This window comes from Amphiura filiformis, chromosome 10 (assembly GCF_039555335.1).
Source record: "Amphiura filiformis chromosome 10, Afil_fr2py, whole genome shotgun sequence".
NCBI lineage: Eukaryota > Metazoa > Echinodermata > Ophiuroidea > Amphilepidida > Amphiuridae > Amphiura > Amphiura filiformis.
Genome location: NC_092637.1, coordinates 38182409 through 38207411, shown reverse-complemented (window position 1 = coordinate 38207411; position 25003 = coordinate 38182409). Strand labels below are relative to the sequence as shown.

The 25003-nt window shown below is 35.1% G+C and overlaps 1 protein-coding gene and 1 long non-coding RNA gene across 2 annotated transcripts in view; one reads left to right on the top strand and one right to left on the bottom strand.

Moving 5' to 3' along the window:
- LOC140162816 (uncharacterized) overlaps nt 1-20806 on the top strand; it is a 29579-nt gene extending 8773 nt beyond the window's left edge. Inside the window, exons 2-4 of the long non-coding RNA XR_011860354.1 lie at nt 13824-13905; nt 15212-15466; nt 18323-20806. This is a non-coding gene — a long non-coding RNA (uncharacterized lncRNA). The remainder of the gene's footprint in view (nt 1-13823; nt 13906-15211; nt 15467-18322) is intronic.
- LOC140161840 (GLIPR1-like protein 1) overlaps nt 1-25003 on the bottom strand; it is a 157314-nt gene that overhangs the window by 91244 nt on the left and 41067 nt on the right. The gene's annotated exons all lie outside the window — the stretch shown is intronic.

Sequence of the window (25003 nt, the reverse complement as noted above, 5' to 3'; positions counted from 1 at the left end):
ATTATTGATATTGATATTTTCGAGTGGATGATCAGAACGTTGTGAAGAGTGGGAACGCCAAAGGGGACTATACGACCCGCACACACACAGGCTTTGATGTCGGCTGCTGAGTCACGTCATCATCACCGCAATCCACCGTCAGCTGCCGTTCCTTGCCGCAAGCAAATCCGCTGCCAGCCGTCTGACCTCGTTGCTTGTTGTCGGGCTCCGTCGAGACTTCGTCACTCATCGCCCAGACAACGTCCGGATTTGGTCGCTAGTCTCCGTTTCCTGCCGCATCCTTTCGTCCCTTGCAAATGTGACAGCTTGGAAAACACTTAGGTAACACAAGGTGTTACAGTTGTAGGAGGGGTGTCTTCTATCCGATGAGCCAGGGGTGGAAATCATGTTGCCGTGCCCAGGGACCGGCAAACGGTAATTCAGGTCATACACCAGCAAAATTTATTTCTCGACACCCCCCCTGAGAAAATGGTCTAGGATGTTGAAGGATTCTGGGAAGGGTAAGATATCATCTGTGTTTCCATGAGCCAATCTAGTCTGTTTGCATCTGTTTCTGTTGGTACATTGACAAGTTTATGACACCGCCACCACCCCCCAGTTCGAAAAATCTGGCTAAGCCATGCACTTACAATCACCGTGACCTCTGGCTATCATGGATCTGTATGCAATTTGATATAATTTGCTGTAGGAACATATTTGTAATATAGAGACGAATTTTTGATAGAATCTTGTTGACGTACGCATTTTGGCATAATACCACCAGTATAGTCCACATTTTTGGAGAGAGTGGCATAATGGTCCCTTAATAGATTGTATTCATGAGAAATATATAATGAACTCTTTTATGACTGACGTGATTTCTTTTATGAAACTTCATGGTCATTCACAAACTGAACAGGTAAATAATAGGTATGAATGTCATTGCAAGTGTTTTGAATGCAATACTAATTTTGATCCCTAGATGTGAAATCTAATGAATATCAAGTCGAGTAGGAGCGGTGCCTGAGTTAGCAGTGCTTCGTCTCTAATATTGAGAAAAATATAGCCCACACTCACTGCACCCCATGTGCATGATATTTTTGGGAGGTGGGAAATTGCGAAAGTATTCGTTTTAGTCTTCTATTTGTTATAACTCAATAACTGCGATTATGGAAATAGATCAGATCAATGTACTGTATTGCCCTGCAGAAATGAACTGTATTATTTATGCAAAATACCCAAACTGGGAAAATATAGTCTAAAAACCTCTGACCCGCCTTAAAGTTCCATTTATGGTACCAATATCTTTCCACAACACGGTTTTAAATAGCAATGATGAATTGGGCTTTGCAGTTGAAATGCACATACCCCATGTGGAAGACATGACCTTAATCTCCCACACAGGGAGTATGAATTTGAAATGGGGTTATCTGAATACCGGTATGTGCCTCCATTTGAATTATACCCTTTATCATCATTATCATCATTGTCTTCTTTTTCTTCATCATCATTATCATCATCTTCATCAACGTCTTCATCATAATCATCATCATGATCATCATCATCATTGGTATCATTGTCATCATTATTGTTATCATCAATATCAACTTTTGCAATATGGTGAAACAGACATTTGATTAATAATGTTGTTCTTAAGGGGGTACTACACCGCTCGATAAATTTGTGTCTATTTTTGCATTTTCACAAAAACTAATAACACAGTGGTAACAAAAGTTATGTATATTATAGGGGCAAGAAATCCAATTACTACACTGGAATTTCAGTGACCCAAGACAAGTGGTTTGTTATTTATGATCAGAAATAAGGTACCGCTAGGATGTACCTCGTTTCCAATCATATATACTTAACCGCTTGTCTTAAGTTGCTGACATTTCAGTGTAGTAATGGAATTCCTTCCTTGCCCCAATAATATACATAACTTTTGTTACCAGTGTGTAATTATTTTTTGAGAAAGATGCAAAAATAGTCACTAAATTTACCACATGGGTGTAGTCAAACCCCTTCACAGCCATAATCTTATAATATGAAACTGGTTAATATTTTTCAAAAAAAAATTTGGCATATCTATAATGTTTGAACATGTCCCAACGTGAAGGGAATCAGCCAAATTTGCTGTATGTGCAGAGACATTTTGACATAATGTCATATTCAGACATTTTAAAGTCCCTCGCCCCCAGAATGCTTCGTTATCCCGCCAATCTAGCCAATAGGTTTCTTTCACTTTGCCTTGTTATTTCGGCCTAATGTGGACAAAAATCTTTCCTGACATTATTTAAGCATTCTGAGTCAAGAATAACACAATTTAAATTGGATTGAAGTCATACATTATGGCTTAAAGTTGACAAGACAAGTATTATTCTAAGTGAATGCCAAAAATCTATTTTCCATCAAAATATAAAAAGACATACAAAACAGTATACACAAGTTAATAAAAAAACCAATATGATGACAGGAATAAAAAAAAACCAGAAAAGCTGGATTCACAATCATTTAGGCCTATAGTCAAGTATGTTGGTTTACTTGCTATATACAGAAGGATGTTTTACTGAACATATTGCTTGTATGTCTAATTTATAAATATTATAAATGTGATCATGATCACAAAGTAAAGACATTATTCACTAAATTCTCATTGAATATTATTCTACATAAAGGATACACTGAATAGCTTGTTGATCTGTCAAGTTTAAACACTATTTTACTTTTACTATTGTTCATAACACTGGTATTTGAATCCATACAATTCATACAAGAATGTTTTGGAGCTGTAGACTGATTATGAAAACAAATTATTTTTTTGCAAAAAGATATAGACATTCCTTTATCTTCATTGTTATAGGCATTCCTTTATCTTCATTGTTAATATACAAGTTTATGGGTAAGCATATCGCGTGATTTAATTTCGATGACTCATTTTCTAGTAATTCAAACATTTGATTGTATACTAAGCAAAGCTATAGCCGTGGGGGGGGGCGGTACGTGAGCTCGATGCACCCCAAAACAAATACCAATCCAAAAATACCAATTTCTTCTGAAAAACATGATTGAAAGAGGCTACATGGTCCAGTGGCGTAGATTTGTTTTTGACATGGGGGGGGGGTGGAAAAATTTTGCTATTTTGAAGCTAAACTGATGAAATATGGTGCAAAAGCGGAATAAATGTGCACTTTTGGGGCTAAAATGGGCAAATATGAGGTTAATTTGATCAGAAACCCATATTCAGGCGTCAACATTGGGGGGTGATTGTATGGAGCATACCCCTGGTAAAATATTGGGGGATAAATCCCCATCTACGCCTATGACATGGTCGGTGATAGCTGACTTGTGAATGTCTGTGATAGATGATTTTCGGCTAGCTCGAGTATATTGTTTGCTTTCAAGTTTATCCACCTCTTTTTGGTGTTCTTTCAAAAGGACGACGAATACCAAGGGCTTTTTTCATGGGGGTTAAAGGAACTTTCAATGGTTCAAAATTGGACAAAATGTACAAAAAGCCTTAAATCCTAAATATCAGGGTGGCCAGCATCTCACAAAGGGGCAAGAGGGGAGACAAGGCTTCTCACAGGGGGTTAGTTGCCCCTAGCCCCTGGCAATGTCATTGGTTACAAAGTATAGAAAAAGTACATGCAGTGCTCTAGCTAGATAGCTTGGCCTGGGTGACAATGAAAAGTGGGGAGTGAATTTGGCATTAAAAATACAAAATCTAAATAATTAATCTTTTCCCATTAAATTGGTATAGGGTAAAATATGCAAACATTGCACAGAATTCTTTGTCAAAATAATTTTTGATATTAATATTTGAACCATGCGATTGAAATTAAGAGTCAATGTAGAGTTTAAATTTCAATCTCATTAGGCCAGTGCAATATTACAAAATGACCCATTACGTTTTTCACTGTTTCACAGCCTCAGAAAAATTAGGGAAAGGGTAAAATTTTGTGAGGCATCCATGTTTATACATGTAATTTTATGAACTTGATAAAATACATAAATTTGCTATTATTATGCATAACAAATTATCAGTAGCCTATACTCATGCATAGAGAGTTTTGGCAATATAACTTAAGGGTAGACGAGGTATTGTTGGTTGAAGCAACCGAAAAATCGATTTTCATTATCTAAATCAATATATTATTGAAAAATAACACTTTGATCTTTTGCAAAAGTTCATTCTACAAATCATATACTTTGAAAACTTGCTTAATTTATTGCTGCTAATGAGTTGTCTACGTTTTACAACAAAAGTGTTGTTGTTTCAGCCCTTTTTACAACATAACTCAAGAACCACAGGACGTACAAAAGTATATCTGTGATATTTGAATTCTTCTACAAGCTCGCTATGGATTGAGCAATACAATTTTTGCCAAAGCTCACTACCATTCGCAAGATGCTGTGAACTACCAAATCGCAACAGTTTAAAGTTGTTGCTAACCTCAAGTATGAATTTGGACCTTAAATGTTGATTTTCCAAATGTCATTTTCATTACTCACAACTTTGATACACTGCCAAAATGTGTGGGCTTTACGAGAGAATTGTTTGGTAGAAACTATTATTATGTGACATTGTGATGTTGAGGTAGGCTAAATTCCCTTTTTCTCCCCAAGTTCATTTCCCAGGATTCATTTACAATTGTAAAGAAAAATACAATGTGAGCTGCTTAACCTTCACCCTAATTCTTCACATATTTCAATCCAGGTGGTGGTCGCCGTGCATTCTCTAAATTCAGTAAATTTTCATCGTCAACCGTGTAATTAAATGGGATTATTTAGAAATTTTAAAACGCTTGAAATATCACAAACAAGTAGGCCTATGTTAATAAATAATATAAATACAAGTTAAAACCGTTGGGGTTCGATCATGAACCCCACAAAACTAACCGAGTATATGGAAAATACCATACGGCCGGGCGGTTTCACAAGTTGCCGGCTTGATCATGCCACTCGCCGCCTGTTTCAACCCGCATTTTATTTCGGTCTACCGCACACTGACTTGCTTTTGTATAATTTATAAATAATCTCAAAAAAATAACTACCCCCCTTAAATAATGGCCATCATTCAAAAACTGGCTATTGTATTACAAATCTGTAAAATGCGTTGGAAGCAGAATTTATTTCTGCGCATTTTGAAACTTCATTTGATACGATAGTCCAGATTAGAAAGTTGCACAATACAAAAACACTCAGATATCATTACACAGATTTCCTTCCATTATACTGAATACAAATCAATAGAATTTACTGCAACTTTCAAATCTTGGGTTACATTGATTTAAATGAACGCTGTGACGTCAATATTTAGTCAATTGCTACAAATGTACAGAAATAAATTCAGCTTCCAACGCATTTGACAGATTTGTAATACAATCGCCCGTTTTTAAATGGCCATAAATTAAGGGGGGTTAGTTACTTTTTTTTTAGATGTTTATAATGTCTGTACAAGGGTCGTCACATTTGGCAACACATACACATGTATAACCAGCTACTAGTGAGTACGAATATTCAAAACATATTGGAAAATAAATTATAAGCATAATCTTGAGTTAACTCTCACAACGCGGGTGTCGACTGCAGACGACAAATTCCAAATTTTCTATAAAACTCAAAACGTTCACAATTGTGTATTATCATGATGATATTTGGAATCAACATGAAAAATGCATTAAAATGAGTATAAACAAGTCCAGAATTGATTCAGTCGTTCTTGAGATCGCGCTTGATATTTTGAGAAAAAAATCTTAAAACTTGGAATCTTTATGTTGAAGCCTATTTGGCCAACTTTCCATTCATACACATATGATTGCATTAGTGGACTCTTTTATCATGATCAAATAACCTCTATTCCATGTTGAAAGAAACCTTTATTATCCCCAAAACACCAAAAAAAATTGATTGTCGGTTTTCATCCCCGCTACATACACTTTAAGTTCATATCATTAGATTTAGAAAGTTTACTTTGAGGACTGTTAAATATCAAAAGTCACAGAAATATACAATTTTAATAATTTGTCTTAAAATTTGTATTTTATCGCGAATTTAAAAAAAAATCTAAATTAGAATAATTCACAGAATCCCTGATACAAATGCATTTTTATTCAAAATTAGGATAAAAGATTCCAGTTTATTTTTTATTTTTATAAAAACAGGGAAAATCTGTTCCAACTTACCAGCAGAGAACCAATGGATACAACTGTGCCACACTAGCAATGGATAAAATTAGAAACAGGGAAAATATGACACAACATCCAATGGGGAGTAACACAAAATATATAAACAGGGTTAAAACCAGACGTTTCGAAAAGACAAAACTTTTCTTTTTCCAGGAGTAAAATAGGAGACCTGATCTCATAGTGGAGACCAGCTGAGTCTTGATGAAGTAGTGTGCTATCAGCAGTAGATAGTTGATGAAGTAGTGAGCTATCAGCGGTAGATAGTTGATGAAGTAGTGAGCTATCGGCAGTAGATAGTTGATGAAGTAGTGAGCTATCAGCAGTAGATAGTTGATGAAGTAGTGTGCTATCAGCAGTAGATAGTTGATGAAGTAGTGAGCTATCAGCAGTAGATAGTTGATGAAGTAGTGTGTTATCAGCAGTAGATAGTTGATGAAGTAGTGAGCTATCAGCAGTAGATAGTTGATGAAGTAGTGAGCTATCAGCAGTAGATAGTTGATGAAGTAGTGAGCTATCAGCAGTAAAAAGTTGATGAAGTAGTGTGCTATCAGCAGTAGATAGTTGAGGAAGTAGTGAGCTATCAGCAGTAGATAGTTGATGAAGTAGTGAGCTATCAGCAGTAGATAGTTGATGAAGTAGTGAGCTATCAACAGTAGATAGTTGATGAAGTAGCGAGCTATCAGCAGTAGATAGTTGATGAAGTAGTGTGCTATCAGCAGTATATAGTTGATGAAGTAGTGTGCTATCAGCAGTAGATAGTTGATGAAGTAGTGTGCTATCAGCAGTAGATAGTTGGTGAAGTAGTGAGCTATCAGCAGTAGATAGTTGATGAAGTTGTGTGCTATCAGCAGTAGATAGTTGATGAAGTAGTGAGCTATCAACAGTAGATAGTTGATGAAGTAGCGAGCTATCAGCAGTAGATAGTTGATGAAGTAGTGTGCTATCAGCAGTATATAGTTGATGAAGTAGCGTGCTATCAGCAGTAGATAGTTGATGAAGTAGTGTGCTATCAGCAGTAGATAGTTGGTGAAGTAGTGAGCTATCAGCAGTAGATAGTTGATGAAGTTGTGTGCTATCAACAGTAGATAGTTGATGAAGTAGTGTGTTATCAGCAGTAGATATAGTTGGTGAAGTAGTGAGCTATCAGCAGTAGATAGCTGATGAAGTAGTGTGGTATCAGCAGTAGATAGTTGATGAAGTAGTGAGCTATCAGCAGTAGATAGCTGATGAAGTTGTGTGCTATCAACAGTAGATAGTTGATGAAGTAGTGTGTTATCAGCAGTAGATAGTTGGTGAAGTAGTGAGCTATCAGCAGTAGATAGCTGATGAAGTAGTGTGGTATCAGCAGTAGATAGTTGATGAAGTAGTGAGCTATCAGCAGTAGATAGTTGATGAAGTTGTGTGCTATCAACATTAGATAGTTGATGAAGTAATGTGCTGTCAGGTTTCTAATTGATGAAGTAGTGTGTTATCAGTAGTATAGAGTTGATGAAGTGATTAGCTATTGGTGGTAGATGAAATAGTGTGCTATCAGTAGTAGATAGTTGATGTAAGTAATGTGTTATCAGCAGTAGATAGTTGATGAAGTTGTGTGCTATCAACAGTAGATAGTTGATGAAGTAGTGAGCTATCAGCAGTAGATAGTTGATGAAGTAGTGTGTTATCAGCAGTAGATAGTTGATGTAAGTAATGTATTATCAGCAGTAGATAGTTGATGAAGTTGTGTGCTATCAACAGTAGATAGTTGATGAAGTAGTGAGCTATCAGCAGTAGATAGCTGATGAAGTAGTGTGCTATCAGCAGTAGATAGTTGATGTTAGTAATGTGTTATCAGCAGTAGATAGTTGATGAAGTTGTGTGCTATCAACAGTAGATAGTTGATGAAGTAGTGAGCTATCAGCAGTAGATAGCTGATGAAGTAGTGAGCTATCAGTAGTAGATAGTTGATGAAGTAGTGTGTTATCAGCAGTAGATAGTTGATGAAGTTGTGTGCTATCAACAGTAGATAGTTGATGAAGTAGTGAGCTATCAGCAGTAGATAGTTGATGAAGTAGTGTGTTATCAGCAGTAGATAGTTGATGTAAGTAATGTGTTATCAGCAGTAGATAGTTGATGAAGTTGTGTGCTATCAACAGTAGATAGTTGATGAAGTAGTGAGCTATCAGCAGTAGATAGCTGATGAAGTAGTGTGCTATCAGCAGTAGATAGTTGATGTAAGTAATGTGTTATCAGCAGTAGATAGTTGATGAAGTTGTGTGCTATCAACAGTAGATAGTTGATGAAGTAGTGAGCTATCAGCAGTAGATAGCTGATGAAGTAGTGTGCTATCAGCAGTAGATAGTTGATGAAGTAGTGAGCTATCAACAGTAGATAGTTGATGAAGTAGTGAGCTATCAGCAGTAGATAGTTGATGAAGTAGTGTGGTATCAGCAGTAGATAGTTGATGAAGTAGTGTGCTATCAGCTGTAGATAGTTGATGAAGTAGTGTGTTATCAGCAGTAGATAGTTGATGAAGTTGTGTGCTATCAACAGTAGATAGTTGATGAAGTAGTGAGCTATCAGCAGTAGATAGTTGATGAAGTAGTGTGGTATCAGCAGTAGATAGTTGATGAAGTAGTGTGCTATCAGCAGTAGATAGTTGATGAAGTAGTGTGTTATCAGCAGTAGATAGTTGATGAAGTTATGTGCTATCAACAGTAGATAGTTGATGAAGTAGTGAGCTATCAGCAGTAGATAGTTGATGAAGTAGTGTGTTATCAGCAGTAGATAGTTGGTGAAGTAGTGTGCTATCAGCAGTAGATAGTTGATGAAGTTGTGTGCTATCAGCAGTAGATAGTTGATGAAGTAGTGTGTTATCAGCAGTAGATAGTTGATGAAGTAGTGAGCTATCAGCAGTAGATAGTTGATGAAGTAGTGTGTTATCAGCAGTAGATAGTTGATGAAGTAGTGAGCTATCAGCAGTAGATAGTTGATGAAGTTGTGTGCTATCAACATTAGATAGTTGATGAAGTAATGTGCTGTCAGGTTTCTAATTGATGAAGTAGTGTGTTATCAGTAGTATAGAGTTGATGAAGTGATTAGCTATTGGTGGTAGATGAAATAGTGTGCTATCAGTAGTAGATAGTTGATGTAAGTAATGTGTTATCAGCAGTAGATAGTTGATGAAGTTGTGTGCTATCAACAGTAGATAGTTGATGAAGTAGTGAGCTATCAGCAGTAGATAGCTGATGAAGTAGTGTGCTATCAGCAGTAGATAGTTGGTGAAGTAGTGTGCTATCAGCAGTAGATAGTTGATGAAGTTGTGTGCTATCAACATTAGATAGTTGATGAAGTAATGTGCTGTCAGGTTTCTAATTGATGAAGTAGTGTGTTATCAGTAGTATAGAGTTGATGAAGTGATTAGCTATTGGTGGTAGATGAAATAGTGTGCTATCAGTAGTAGATAGTTGATGTAAGTAATGTGTTATCAGCAGTAGATAGTTGATGAAGTTGTGTGCTATCAACAGTAGATAGTTGATGAAGTAGTGAGCTATCAGCAGTAGATAGCTGATGAAGTAGTGTGTTATCAGCAGTAGATAGTTGATGAAGTAGTGAGCTATCAGCAGTAGATAGTTGATGAAGTTGTGTGCTATCAACATTAGATAGTTGATGAAGTAATGTGCTGTCAGGTTTCTAATTGATGAAGTAGTGTGTTATCAGTAGTATAGAGTTGATGAAGTGATTAGCTATTGGTGGTAGATGAAATAGTGTGCTATCAGTAGTAGATAGTTGATGTAAGTAATGTGTTATCAGCAGTAGATAGTTGATGAAGTTGTGTGCTATCAACAGTAGATAGTTGATGAAGTAGTGAGCTATCAGCAGTAGATAGCTGATGAAGTAGTGTGCTATCAGCAGTAGATAGTTGGTGAAGTAGTGTGCTATCAGCAGTAGATAGTTGATGAAGTTGTGTGCTATCAACATTAGATAGTTGATGTGCTGTCAGGTTTCTAATTGATGAAGTACCAGTAGCAAACACAAAACGTTTTCGACATCATTCGCAAAAGGTTATAAAAGGTTGTCAGAAAACGTTTAAATGTCGGGTTATATAAAGGGTATATTAAGAGTATAAAACGTTTTCATAACATTAAAAAACATTTTTTGATAATCTACTGCTCAGCAAACAAAAATATTCTACAGAAAACGTTTAAATGTCGGGTTATATAAAGGGTATAAAAACGTTTTAATAACATTCCAAAAACATTCTTGAAAACTTGATACAAAACATTCTAAACAGAATGTTATTTTGGGTTGAAAAATATTTTGCGAAAAGTTTGCCCAAAATATTTTTAATAACGTTTTAAAAACATTTACATGACCTTTATATAACCCGACATTTAAATGTTATTAAAAGGTTTTGAAAACAACATTTTAAAAACATTTCTGTGTTTGCTGGGTTCAAACATTTTAACAAAATGTTATTGAAGTATTGACACAATATTTGGCAAAAATGTTTGCAAAAATAGTTTACAATAACCTTTTTGAAAACATTTAAAAATATTGTTGTAGTGTGTTTTCATACAAAACGTTTTAAAACGTTATCGTGACTTTTATATAACCCGACATGTTAATGTTATTAGAACGCTTTTACCTAAACCAAAAGCCAAAATATAACTCATTTAAAACGTTTTTCAAACGGTTTTGTGTTTGCTGGGTAGTGTGTTATCAGTAGTATAGAATTGATGAAGTGATTAGCTATTGGTGGTAGATGAAATAGTGTGCTATCAGTAGTAGATAGTTGATGAAGTAGTGTGTTATCAGCAGTAGATAGTTGATGAAGTAGTGTGTTATCAGCAGTAGATAGTTGATGAAGTTGTGTGCTATCAACATTAGATAGTTGATGTGCTGTCAGGTTTCTAATTGATGAAGTAGTGTGTTATCAGTAGTATAGAGTTGATGAAGTGATTAGCTATTGGTGGTAGATGAAATAGTGTGCTATCAGTAGTAGATAGTTGATGTAAGTAATGTGTTATCAGCAGTAGATAGTTGATGAAGTTGTGTGCTATCAACAGTAGATAGTTGATGAAGTAGTGAGCTATCAGCAGTAGATAGCTGATGAAGTAGTATGCTATCAGCAGTAGATAGTTGGTGAAGTAGTGTGATATCAGCAGTAGATAGTTGATGAAGTAGTGTGCTATCAGTAGTAGATAGTTGATGTAAGTAATGTGTTATCAGCAGTAGATAGTTGATGAAGTTGTGTGCTATCAACAGTAGATAGTTGATGAAGTAGTGAGCTATCAGCAGTAGATAGCTGATGAAGTAGTGTGCTATCAGCAGTAGATAGTTGGTGAAGTAGTGTGCTATTAGCAGTAGATAGTTGATGAAGTAGTGTGCTATCAGCAGTAGATAGTTGATGAAGTTGTGTGCTATCAACAGTAGATAGTTGATGAAGTAGTGAGCTATCAGCAGTAGATAGTTGATGAAGTAGTGTGCTATCAGCAGTAGATAGTTGATGAAGTAGTGTGTTATCAGCAGTAGATAGCTGATGAAGTAGTGTGTTATCAGCAGTAGATAGCTGATGATGTGGTGTGCTATCAACATTAGATAGTTGATGAAGTAGTGAGCAATCAGCAGTAGATATTTGATGAAGTAGTGTGTTATCAGCAGTAGATAGTTGATGAAGTTGTGTGCTATCAACAGTAGATAGTTGATGAAGTAGTGAGCTATCAGCAGTAGATAGTTGATGAAGTAGTGAGCTATCAGTAGTAGATAGCTGATGAAGTTGTGTGCTATCAGCAGTAGGTAGTTGATGAAGTAATGTGCTGTCAGGTTTCTAAATTGATGAAGTAGTGTATTCCCAGTAAACACAAAACGTTTTCGACATCATTCGCAAAAGGTTATAAAAGGTTGTCAGAAAACGTTTAAATGTCGGGTTATATAAAGGGTATATTAAGAGTATAAAACGTTTTCATAACCTTAGAAAATTTTTTTGATAATCTACTGCTCAGCAAACAAAAATGTTTTACAAAAAACGTTTAAATGTCGGGTTATATAAAGGGTATAAAAATGTTTTAATAACATTCCAAAAACATTCTTGAAAACTTGATACAAAACATTCTAAACAGAATGTTATTTTGGGAGTTGAAAAAATATTTTGCGAAAAATGTTTGCCCAAAATATTTTCAATAACGTTTTAAAAACGTTTTCATGACCTTTATATAACCCGACATTTAAATGTTATTAAAAGGTTTTGTAAAAAACATTTTAAGAACATTTCTGTGTTTGCTGGGTTCAAATATTTTAACATAATGTTATTTAGTATTGACACAATATTTGGCAAAAATGTTTGCAAAAATAGTTTACAATAACATTTTTTGAAAACATTTAAAAATATTGTTGTAGTGTGTTTTCATACAAAACGTTTTAAAACGTTATCATGACCTTAATATAACCCGACATTTTAATGTTATTTAAACCAAAAGCCAAAATATAACTTATTTAAAACGTTTTTAAAACGTTTTTGTGTTTGCTGGGTTATCAGTAGTATAGAGTTGATGAAGTGATTAGCTATTGGTGGTAGATGAAATAGTGTGATATCAGTAGTAGATAGTTGATGTAAGTAATGTGTTATCAGCAGTAGATACTTGATGAATTTGTTTGCTGTCAGTAGTAATGAAGTAGTGCAGTAGATAGTTAATTATAAAGTGGTGTGTTATCAGTAATAGATAGTTGATGAAGTAGTGTGTTATCAGTAATAGATAGTTGATGAAGTAGTGTGCTATTAGTGGTAGATGGTTGATAGTTTGATGTCAGCAGTAGAGTTGATGAAGTAGTGTGCTGTCAGCAGTTGATAGTTGAGATAGTTGATGAAGTAGTGTACCTGATAGTGATAAAGTGGTATGCTATCAGTAGTAGATAGTGTATGAAGTAGCATGCTATCAGCAGTAGATAGTTGATGAAGTATTAGTGTGCTGTCAGGAGTAGGGAGTTGAAGAACTACTTCTTATAAAGTTGATGAAGTATAGTGTGATATCAGCAGTAGATAGTTGATGAAGTGTGTGATATCAGCAGTAGAGTGAATTGGTGTGCTATCCGCAGTAGTTAGTTTATGAAGGGGTGTGGTGTCAAGCAGATTTTCACTCTTTATAAAAACATGATTTAGGTTAAATGGAGTGGAATGATTCCACCCTTTCTGTCTCTCAACACAACATCTGTCCATTCAACCCTTGCCAATTTGGCACATAGAGGCCTACTTCTGTGAGCTATGGTACTCATTTATAGTGAGTAATTATTAAAATCAACCTAAAATAGTCAAATTAACAGTAATATTTTCAAGATTTTGAATGCTTATACTTGTGCCAAGTCTTAAAATTTTGTAACTACAATTGTAGGAAAACATACTCCCTTTTCCCAACAAGTCAAATCGTTGGGTCAGTGCAAGAACGGTGTAAACGACATTATTATGACATTATTATGAAAATAAAATGCACACATTTTACGATACATTGTTTGATTTGGGTTTGTTTGGGTTCATAGAAAGTTGTTTACCGAATCGGTGACTTGTACAGTTAACTGTTGATATGTGTATTGAAAATCATTCAACTAGGTACGCTACCCGCCTACTTCTTGAGTTTGACATTTGTAACCATTTGTAATAAGTTCCGCCCATATCATTTACAGATATAGCATATCGGAGTAAGGGTGCTGGTTGGATTTAGTCCTGGTATATATGGAATAAGGAAACCCGGATCTATAACCACAGGTGAGTTTGTTATTTATGTAGACAGTTCTTAAAGAACAAACTACATGTTCTATACACATGTAATTTAAGACTTTACTAGCTCGCAGAGTGGTAAACCATAGTTGGATTTTTAGCTCCCTCCATGCGGGTGTCGACTGCAGACGACAAATGCAATTTCTTTTTCAAATTCAAAAATTTCAGAATTGTAAACTTTCATGACCATATTTGGAATCAGCATGATAAATGCATTAACACGAGTACAAACAAGTCTGGTATTGGTTCAGTGGTTCTTAAGATAGCTTTTGATATTTTGGGAACATATCTCAAAGCTATGGGTGGCATGCAGAGCATTGCAGTATAAATAGGCCTACATGGTATCTATTATTCAAGAAACAAGCCAACAAAATCTGAATATCAGTTAAACTTGTATCAATTTAGAGTTACCATTATTGTGTAGCAAAATTTCATAAATAATATGTGACGTGTCATGTCAAAAGGAGACACTTTTGGGCAGGTTATGAATTTTGAGGTTTTTACATATCTTAAATAAAGAGATATTTTGCTCCACAACACCGTTTTCCCCAATGAAATCGGACATTCCTAAGCGAAGATATTGATTTCGAAAGTAATGATATTATAAAATTGGAAATTGAGATATCGGCCTTTAAAAATATTATTGACAATGTTGAGAGTAGGAATTAACTTGAAAAATGTCTCAAAAAATGCAAGATGCCAGTTAAATTCTGGTCTGAAACTATCAGACAATATTTTTAACATTAATAACATCACAAATTCGCAACAAACCCAAATTGCGAAAAAATCACACACTGGCAGATTTTTGGCTATTTCTCCATTTACGATCCTGCCCAAACGTGTCTCCTTTTGACATGACACGTCACATATGATTTAGCTAATCTTGTGCGATTTAGTAAAGGTAGTCATACACTGCAAAAAACGTTTAGAAAGTGAAGGCAAGAATGTGTTTAGAAACGTTATGTTTAGAATATGGATGTCAGTTAGCGTCGACACGCACGCGCTAGAGTGTGTGATATCGTGCCATATCACACGGGTAAGAACCAATAAGATTGCAAGAACATTCTCAAGTGTTTTATTCGGGTAGGCCTGCTGTATTCAAACATGTTGTCTGCTAAGCTATTTTTGAAACCCGTGACATGATCATACAGTGGGCAAATACTAAACATGCTACAAATTCACTAAAAAGCATGTCAAATTATTTGTCTGTTCCTAAAAATCCCCAAAATATATTTAATTAAATAGTGTTCTCCGATGGCTTGTTAGAAATATGTTTCATTTCTTTTACATTTAGAGACAAGGATTGAACTGACTTGGAGGAATCAGAACGGCATTTCCAAAATGAACAACGCACGAGTTTTGGTCTTGTTACTACTTTTAGCAGCTGTTACTTCTGTAATGGCTAAGAAAAAAGGATCTGGATCAGGATCTGGTTCTGGATCTGGTTCTGGATCTGGTTCGGGATCTGGTTCTGGATCTGGATCTGGATCTGGTTCTGGTTCTGGATCTAGTTCTGGATCTAATTCTGGAGCTAGTTCTGAAGAAACAGGTAAGTTTTGCAAACATTTTTGTACGTTCAAAATATTGTTGTAGGTATGAAAACACACTACAACAATATTTTGAAATGTTTTCAAAAAATGTTATTGTAAACTATTGTTGCAAACATTTTTGTACGTTCAAAATATTGTTGTAGTGTGTTTTCATACAAAACGTTTTAAAACAATATTTTGAAATGTTTTCAAAAAATGTTATTGTAAACTATTTTTGCAAACATTTGTGTACGTTCAAAATATTGTTGTAGGTATGAAAACACACTACAACAATATTTTTAAATGTTTTCAAAAAATGTTATTGTAAACTATTTTTGCAAACATTTTGTACGTTCAAAATATTGTTGTAGTGTGTTTTCATACAAAACGTTTTAAAACGTTATCATGACCTTAATATAACCCGACATTTTAATGTTATTAAAACGTTTTTACCTAAACCAAAAGCCAAAATATAACTTTTTTAAAAAACGTTTTGTGTTTGCTGGGTAACTAACTTTTGCATTTGTGTGCGTGGGCATGGTATACTTTGGTGGGTGTATGCAATATGGGTGGGGTGTACATACTTTTACATACTTACCCATACATTGGTATACTCCATATTCAATCGGTAGACACGTGCTTCCATCCTCGCAGGGTGGATTACAGGGATCAACTGAGGAATGAAAACAAACAAACAAATTAGAGAAATTAAAACCATTGGCAAAATAAGCAGGTTGATCCAATGAATTCTGTTGCGCAGTCACATGTAAATCCCTGGCCATGGTCATCCGGTGTACATATATGCCTCCATTCAATGTTCAAGCAGGGGAAGAAGAATTGTCAATTAGCACCTTGTTGTGTTGGATTTCAACAATACGTAAATATAATATGTTGAAATATTTGAACCCAGCAAACACAGAAATGTTCTTAAAATGTTTTTTTTTTTCAAAACCGTTTAATAACATTTAAATGTCGGGTTATATAAAGGTCATGAAAACGTTTTTAAAACGTTATTGCAAATATTTTGGGCAAACATTTTTCGTAAAATATTTTTCAACCCCAAAATAACATTCTGTTTAGAAAGTTTTGTATCAAGTTTTCAAGAATGTTTTTGGAATGTCATTAAAACGTTTTTATACCATTTATATAACCCGACATTTAAACGTTTTCTGTAAAACATTTTTGTTTGCTGCGCAGTTGATTATCTAAAAATGTTTTTTAAGGTTATGAAAACGTTTTATACTCTTAATATACCCTTTATATAACCCGACATTTAATCGTTTTCTGACAACCTTTTGCGATTTGCGGATGATGTCGAAAACGTTATGTGTTTGCTGTGTGAATGGGACTTTATGATTGTACATGTAACTTTCCGCTCTTTTTCTGTAATTTCCTGATATTTGGTTTAGTTTCACCGTTCAATAAAGCGTGACACCTCTCAATTAAGGGACCTAAAATGAGCGTTTATTGCGTTTCGACAGTATTTTTTGCTGGACATGAGAGCATCTCAGACCTATCGAATTGCATTCTGAATACGAAGCATGTCTTTCTGATATCAAATAATTTTCATTTTTTGAAAATTACAATATAATACAAATTTTATGACAAATTATAAAAATTTGATATTTTTCAATCTTTTGATATATAACAGTCCTCGAAGTAAATTATATAAATCTAATGATATATTCTTAAAGTGTATGTAGCAGGGCGGAAAAGCCGACGGTCAATTGAAAATTTTGACCTTTCATATTGAAGATATGGATTTTTTCCCAAAAAGACCTAATTTATTTTGGTGTTTTGGGAAAAAATCCATATCTTCAATACGAAAAAAGGTCAAAATTTTCAATTTATCGTCGGCTTTTCACCCCACCTACATACACTTTAAGTATAAATCATCAGATTTATAAAGTTTACTTCAAGTACTGTTAAATATCAAAAATATCAATTTTAATGATTTGCCATAAAATGTGTATTAAATTGCGAATTTCAAAAAATCAAAATTATTTGATATCAGAATGACATTCTTCGTATTCTGAATGCAATTCGATAAGTCTGATGTGCTCTAATGTCCCAAAATAAATACCGTCCAAACGTTCATACCCGAGCCCTTAATGACGCCGTACAATGACAAACTTAACGAAGGATGCGTATAACGTGAATTATCACCATTTTGTATAAGATTAATTAAAAATTTGGTCATCTTAGATATAGAGTAATTTACACACGTGGAAATTACAAACATTTATAATAAAATCACACTGTTTCATGTCATAATGTTGAATTGGTCAAAATGATATTAAAGGTTCAAAACGTATCTCAGTAAACTTACGTCCACAACTAGCAACTATTACAAAATATCATATCAAAGCTTTTCAGTATAATATTCATGTTTGAGATGCTTACCTACACGTACTAAGGACAGATTGGTATGTTCTATGTGTTTCTTACACTCGGTTCCACTTTTGGTGGCCGGAAATCTGTACATGAAACTATTTTTAATGAAATACCAAAGAAACACACTATTTCAAAGCCTATATATTACTGTATTCATTTACAGTACAAATATTTTCATTACGGCAAGAGACAAAATGAAACAGTATGAGCGAATACAAAATCTTCAATCATGTGGAACAGGAATTCTTTCTTACCTATTTATAGTTGAAGACAGAAGACCAAAAATGCTGTACTGCGCAGTTCAACAAGTAATAACGTCGCGCCTTTACCAAGTCTACCATGCCGTCAGACACAAACTAGTCTTTTTTATTCGGTCTTCAGTTATATCTACTGTTTTTTTTGTTGTTTTTTTTTGATATCGTTATACAAGAATTATAGAAAATTAAATTCTTAATATTTTATAATGTTTCTTTTAATTATAGCTCGATGAAGATATAAACAAGAAGTAGTCGGATCGTACATCATCTACCAAAGCGCCGTCGTCTGATTACAATAAATAAGCAGCAATTATCACATCACAAAAAGATACTAACCTTCTTTTGTTGGGAACACCACTTATATCAAAGCCTATTTCCATTAGGAAACGAATTTGGAGAAAACCTTCTGTTAATAAAATACTACGCTGAGCCACCAGCCTGGGTGGCTCACGCTCCAGTAATTTCAGATGATTGAGCTCAATAATACATCAAAGAATGTCTTCCAATTCATGAAAACAAATAGATAATCAGCTTATCGGATTAAAAGCTTAGAGGGAAGGTCTTGCTGCTCAGCGAATGTTTGTAATTATCAGAAGGTTTTCTCCAAATTGATTCTCTAAAGCACATTTTAGGACTAAAATTTCAAAAAATAAGCCCAATTAAACACTGCATATTCTGATACCTCATGATTTATGTGTCAATAGCCCTGCACATTGCAGACATGTCTAACCTTTCAACAAGTTCAAGACAAGTGACGTAAAGTAGGCAATGAAACAACTGCTTGATTGGCGTAATCATATCCTACATATGTGGCCGACCCCAAATATTGTTTTTATTTATTATTTTAGGGAAGAAAACAATGTAAAAACTTTATACACTGTGGTAATAAATGCTATATAATGTCACACAAGAAGTTATGACCATTTGAAGTACAAAGAAGTTATAATAAAATATGCATTTCAACCATCTTATGATATGCAGCGTGTATCACTGTTTCAAAAACAGGTAATAATTTAGAAGTCTTTTACCAAAAAAACAAAACAAAAAAAACCCCTTCATATCCTAGTATTTTATGCTACGCCAATCAAACATGTTTTGGGGCCTATTATCTGGTTGCGCATCATGAGTGTGCATAATAATTTGCTAAGTGAGGTCTTGTATATAGCTATTTCAGCTTTAGGATCTTTCGTATCTCAAATTGTGGCTTGTAGTCTTTAACAATTAAAAATGGTTTTTGTGCTGTTTTAATACTCTAAGTTTATTCAAGTTTATGTATATAATTATTATAATAGGAAAGGACATTTCACTTTTTAAAGTTGATTTAGTACTATGAAAAACAAACATATTCACTTTTATGTTTAATTAGTGTCAAAAGAAATAATATTCCATTCGTAAATTGTATTCGATATCACAGGAAAGCACGGTTTACTCTAAAAATGTAAAGCACATTTCACTCCTAGAGTTCATTTAATGTCAAAGAAAATCATATTTCATGTGTTCATTTAGTTTGAAAAGAAAATACATTGTATTCGAATGTACTGCGAAAATGTATTTATTATCAAAGGAAAACAAATTCGTAAAACTTATTTTAGTATCATAGTACACCATTATAAATTTTAATCAGTATCAAAGTAAAGCATATTTTACTATTAAAGTTTAATATAAACGGAAAGCACAGTTCATTCGTATAGATTATTTACTAAGCGAGCACTTTTAAGTCGAAAAGTTTATTTATTATCAAAGAAAAGCACATTTCATCCATTCAATTTAGTACCAAACGGAAGCACATTATTTATAAATTGTATTTAGTATTCAAAAGAAAGCATATTTCATTCGTTAAGTTTATATAGATTCAAAGGAAAACACATTTCACTCGTAAATTTATTCAGTATTAACTAAAGAATTACGAAGCGGGTGTACCACCCCAAAGGTTTTTTTATCTGTTATCAAAATGCGCGTCTTTTCTTTACTCCCCAACGACTTAAGTTAATCGCAGATCCGTCCTTTTGTGCTCATTTTAGTGAAAAAAATTATCACCCAGCCCCAGGACTCCAGCACCTTACGCGGGGGTAGGACAGACCATAATAGGGGAGGTTGGTGCCCAGTAAACACACAACGTTTTACTGAAAAGGTTTACAACCAATGGTTTAAATGTCTATACTTTTGTACGTAACCAAAATTACCCAATTTTGCAAGGGTGCGTTCATAGCGATATTACGTGGAGGAATGAGGAGACTCATATTATAGCTCTACATTAGTACCAAACAACAATTTATAATATTGAATTGGATGAATTTTACTGTGATAGGAGAATATACCGCGTGAGGATGAACATGCCGAATGAGCCGAAGGCGAGTTCGGTCTTTTCATAACGAATGGGGTATATATATATTCTTGTATCAAGAGAATATAAGCCATGACTTTTTTTCGATGACTTTTAGTGGTTTTGGGGTAATTATTTTTTATCATGTTTGCCGGTTTTGGGGTAATCATTTTCATCATGTTTGTTGGTGGTGCAAAACAACAAACTTCAAAACTCAACGCCTGCCTTTGCTACCAACCTAATTAATATTCATATTTCATAAATCTAGTAAAATGAGTCAAACGTCCAACCGTTACCGGTGAAGTGTCCCTAACTATTTATATCAGGCTTGCTTTCCGGTTTGCCGAATAAGTATCTCTGCCCCCTGTTCCAAAATTGCAGAACAAGATTTTTGATGCATTTTAAGATGTTTGGGGTCTTCTGGTTCGGCAAAGCACTAATAATCCCATTAACCCTAGAACTACTGAGCCATATTTTGTAACACGGATTACGTAGGGGCCCCTAATTTTCAATTACAAACGTTAAAATAAGTACAAACATTCCCCACATAATATTGCTATGACGTCATAATGTGAGGGTGCCCATGCAAATTTGGGAAATTCTGGCTATGTACTAAAGTATAGGCAAAATTGATTTTCGGCTAAAAATTCTACAAAAATTCGATTTTCACCGAATTTTCTCCTAAATACAAAAGGAAATGATAATTTTCACCTTACTAGCGAGTAAAAAGTCAGTAGCTCGTAGGATATTTTCACAAGAGCCAAATAAAATTCATTAGGACCTCATCCCCCCTCCCTATGGTTATCACTAAAATGAGCGTAAAGGATGGATCTACAATTAGCTTTGGTCGTTTGGGCTTAAATGCGTGCGTTTTTTATGACGGATAAAAACATCTGAGGGGGTCCACCCCAGCCGCCTTCGTAGTTCTTGGGTTAAATAACGCATACTGTTTTATTCGCATTTACCCTCTTTAGTGGTATCTTGGTGTAGATTATTCATCCAGTAGTTCTAAACATTATTTTGTAAATTAAATCTATACTGGAACTAAAAATAATTTGCAACTCACTTTGCTACGTTGCATCCGAAAACATCGGACTTTGGTATCTGATTGATGATGTTGTGACGGCAGATAAGGAGGAGAGGTGGTTCCATTACTCGTTGACTGCCGATAAAACGCCCAATAAAGACTTAGTCACCGGACCGCGCCGGCCAGTTAAAGTACATGCCCTATCACACCACTCCACACCATACATAAATTCTCCCAGTCACATTTCCCAAATATGAAATTAAAAAAAGTCAAATTTTAATTTACTTCTTTTAAAGTTTGGCAGAGGCGGGGTTCGAACTCACGGCGCAACACTTAGTACTCTATGAGCCTAGCGCCTTAGACCACTCGCCCACTTGTCTCGTTGTTATTCATCTGAAACTTATTTAAAAATATAATCGCAACTTCAACATAGGCCTACCACGTGACAAGCAAAGGCAGAAAACGTATTATATTTTGGAATTTTATCTGCTTAAAACATTAATGTGTATTATAATAGAGCTACCATTATTTATATTGTTGAATTCTCAAGCGCATAGAGACAATTAATACGAGCGTCCTATGATACATACACAATACATAAAATCGATTTTGATCTTCGGCATTACTCGGTGACCTCCGATAAAACGCCCAATAACGCCGGTCAGTTAAAAAAATGCTTAAGTACATGCCCTATTGAGATAAGCAATCCTTTTGTGATATGTCCATTCATCCATATAATAATAGCAATCAGATTTTTGGATGGATGTTTTACACAGTAATTGGAGAAGAATATGTAAATAATCAAAAGTACATGTCTACAAATTGACAAGGACAACTCCTTTTGTCAAAATTGTTTTCACCTATTGCTCAGTATGTTAATTAATCCGATTAATTACGTAATTTCGCCAGCGTATGATATATCAGTACTAATATGTAGGCCCAAGGAGGTTAGATCACGGAATTCAGTATCGAAGTTACGTAATGTTACTATGTCAACGGGATCACGCGCTAGAGTAATGAACCACGATCGAAATGATCACCACATAAAGTATATGGCACTCGAAGGCATACCAAAGTAGCGTGATCCGGTAACCAAGAGAATTACGTAACCACTTCGATGCTGAATAGGCCTGGAAGCGGCGCTAGAAATTAGCATGAGGCCACATTGATATGTAAATAGTGTATTGTTATTTAAATTTGCGCCCAGACGTATTGAGGGCGACAGTCATGTTATCCAGACGGAGAATGGCTGCATATATGCCGGGCATGTGAATTTGCTGAGTGAAGGCTGATAATCACTTTTCTGTATAGGTGATAAGCTAGTATATTTCGTGTACCAGTTGGTTATAACAAAAAATTAGTATCTTATTAAATATATTAAATGTATAAACTTTGAAAGTTAGGCCTACATGAATTTGAAGAGCAGAGCTTCGAAATCTAGCCAAGTCAGGTGATGTGAAATTCTGCTGCGTGACCCCTCTGCGTGGTAGAATTATATTCATAAAACATTGAATTTAACAGATATCATGGGCAGCCAACCACGATTTATCAGCATTTAAAAATATATGTTAATTAACAAAGATAAATAATAAAGAGTACAAATGGCAATTAACTAGTAAACATGGTAAACAAGCCTGAAATCTTAAAATGTTGCCACGTGTTTTCCCGAACACATGATATGTCACCATGTGACCACTATTCAGATTTACCGTAAATATTTGGAGTATGCTTGCACATCATGCACATACACTGTGCATTTCTTTACCTCCGTATAAAATCAATAATTCATGCTGGGAGCCAAGTAACATTGTCTGCTCAGCGCAGATTGGTATTTTATTTTACTTGAGAGCATAATAGAAATACATAAAACGAATCATGGCGCCATGATGGAAGGTCAGGTCGGGTATCAAAGGTTATTATAACTTAAATACTACTTGTATATTTCCCACCTTGCCTCTGTCACATATTTCCTTCATATTATTGACAGCAAGTCCTAATTTTGACTTTGCTACTGCAAAATGTCATTTCATATCAAATTAGTAGACTTTCTTTGAAAAAACATATCACTGGTGCCTGATGGGAATACCCGTCCGCCATTTCATTAAACTGGATCGTTTTCGCCTGGTTTGTGCCCAGATGTATTGGGGGTGTGCTATACTCTCATTGAACAGGCAAAGTTCGCAAAACTAACAACGTTGTTATTTGCCAAACTCAATTAACATGATCCAAGGGGTCGAACATGAATTATTCATAACGAGCTATAACGGATCGATAACTGGCCTCACTTTCTAGCTAGTAAACCAGCTGAATTTTTCATAGATTTTGCGTTGCTAATAGAACAACCGTGAATTTAGTGTCACCCCCTTGGTTAGATATAGAAAGAAGAGGAAATAGATTACGTATCGCATATTGGTCCTTTGTGCCTATTAGAGTTTCCGCCAAGGGGAGGAAGAAAAAAAGGAAGGGGGGGGGGGAGGAGGGGGAGGGAGACCGATGGAGTCACAGGGCTCTAAATTACATAGGCGTAGATCGGGGGGAATGCCACAATATTTTGCCAGGGGGATGGTCAATATAATCACCCCCCAATATTGACACCTGTGTATTGGTTTGTGTCGAAATTAACCTCATATTTGGCCATTTTATAGCCACAAAATGCCATTTTTAGCGCTTTGCGCGAATTTATTCCACTTTTGTCCCATATTTCACCAGTTTAGTTTCAATAGGCCTATGCTAAAATTGTCGCACTGTACTGGGTACTTTTAAAAAATCCTAACCTAACCTAAAACATAACTTTAACCCTAAGATTGGAGCTCTACTAGAAGTAAAAATATAGATAGTGAACGAATTTAGTATTTCTATATCTATGTGAGAATGATACAATAGAGGCCCTGCATGAAATTATTGATTGGCTCCAAACAAAGGTTTTCAACCGGTGTCCTTCACCGTAGTTATGGCGGAGTGCAGTCCATTCAATCAAATGTTGTCATCAACCTATTTGATCGTAGTGCAGGATTATGTGTGTGAGACGAACTGTCACGGTAGATTGCAATCATGCTTTTGTTGAATGCATTTGAGTAGTCCGCCATATTTACGGGATGATACGTCGCATGCAAGGCCTCTATATGTGATGCGATCAAGCCAAATCAGTCGGAACTCGGAAATATTGATTCTGAGATATAGCCAAACAAAGGAACTTTTTTCTTTTGTTTCCTCTTGTTTTAGAAACTCTTTAATTACTCATATCTTTGGAACTGGTTGTTCAATTTCAATGGGGTTTTCTGCAAAATACAGCTGTATAAATGCTTTTTACTATCCTATAGGAAATTGAAAATTTATTATTGCCGAGTTCCGACTGATTTTGCTTGATCGCATCACATATGACATGATGAACATAGTCATTGATGCATCAGTTTTAAAATAGACTAGGCGGTTACCCATATTTGGCGGTTCTCGGCTGGGCGCGATTACCAGGCTGATGGTGACATGCCCATATGACAATTTTACTAATTTGACCTCAGATGACCCTGGCGACCCCCAAAATGACCTTCCAAAAATT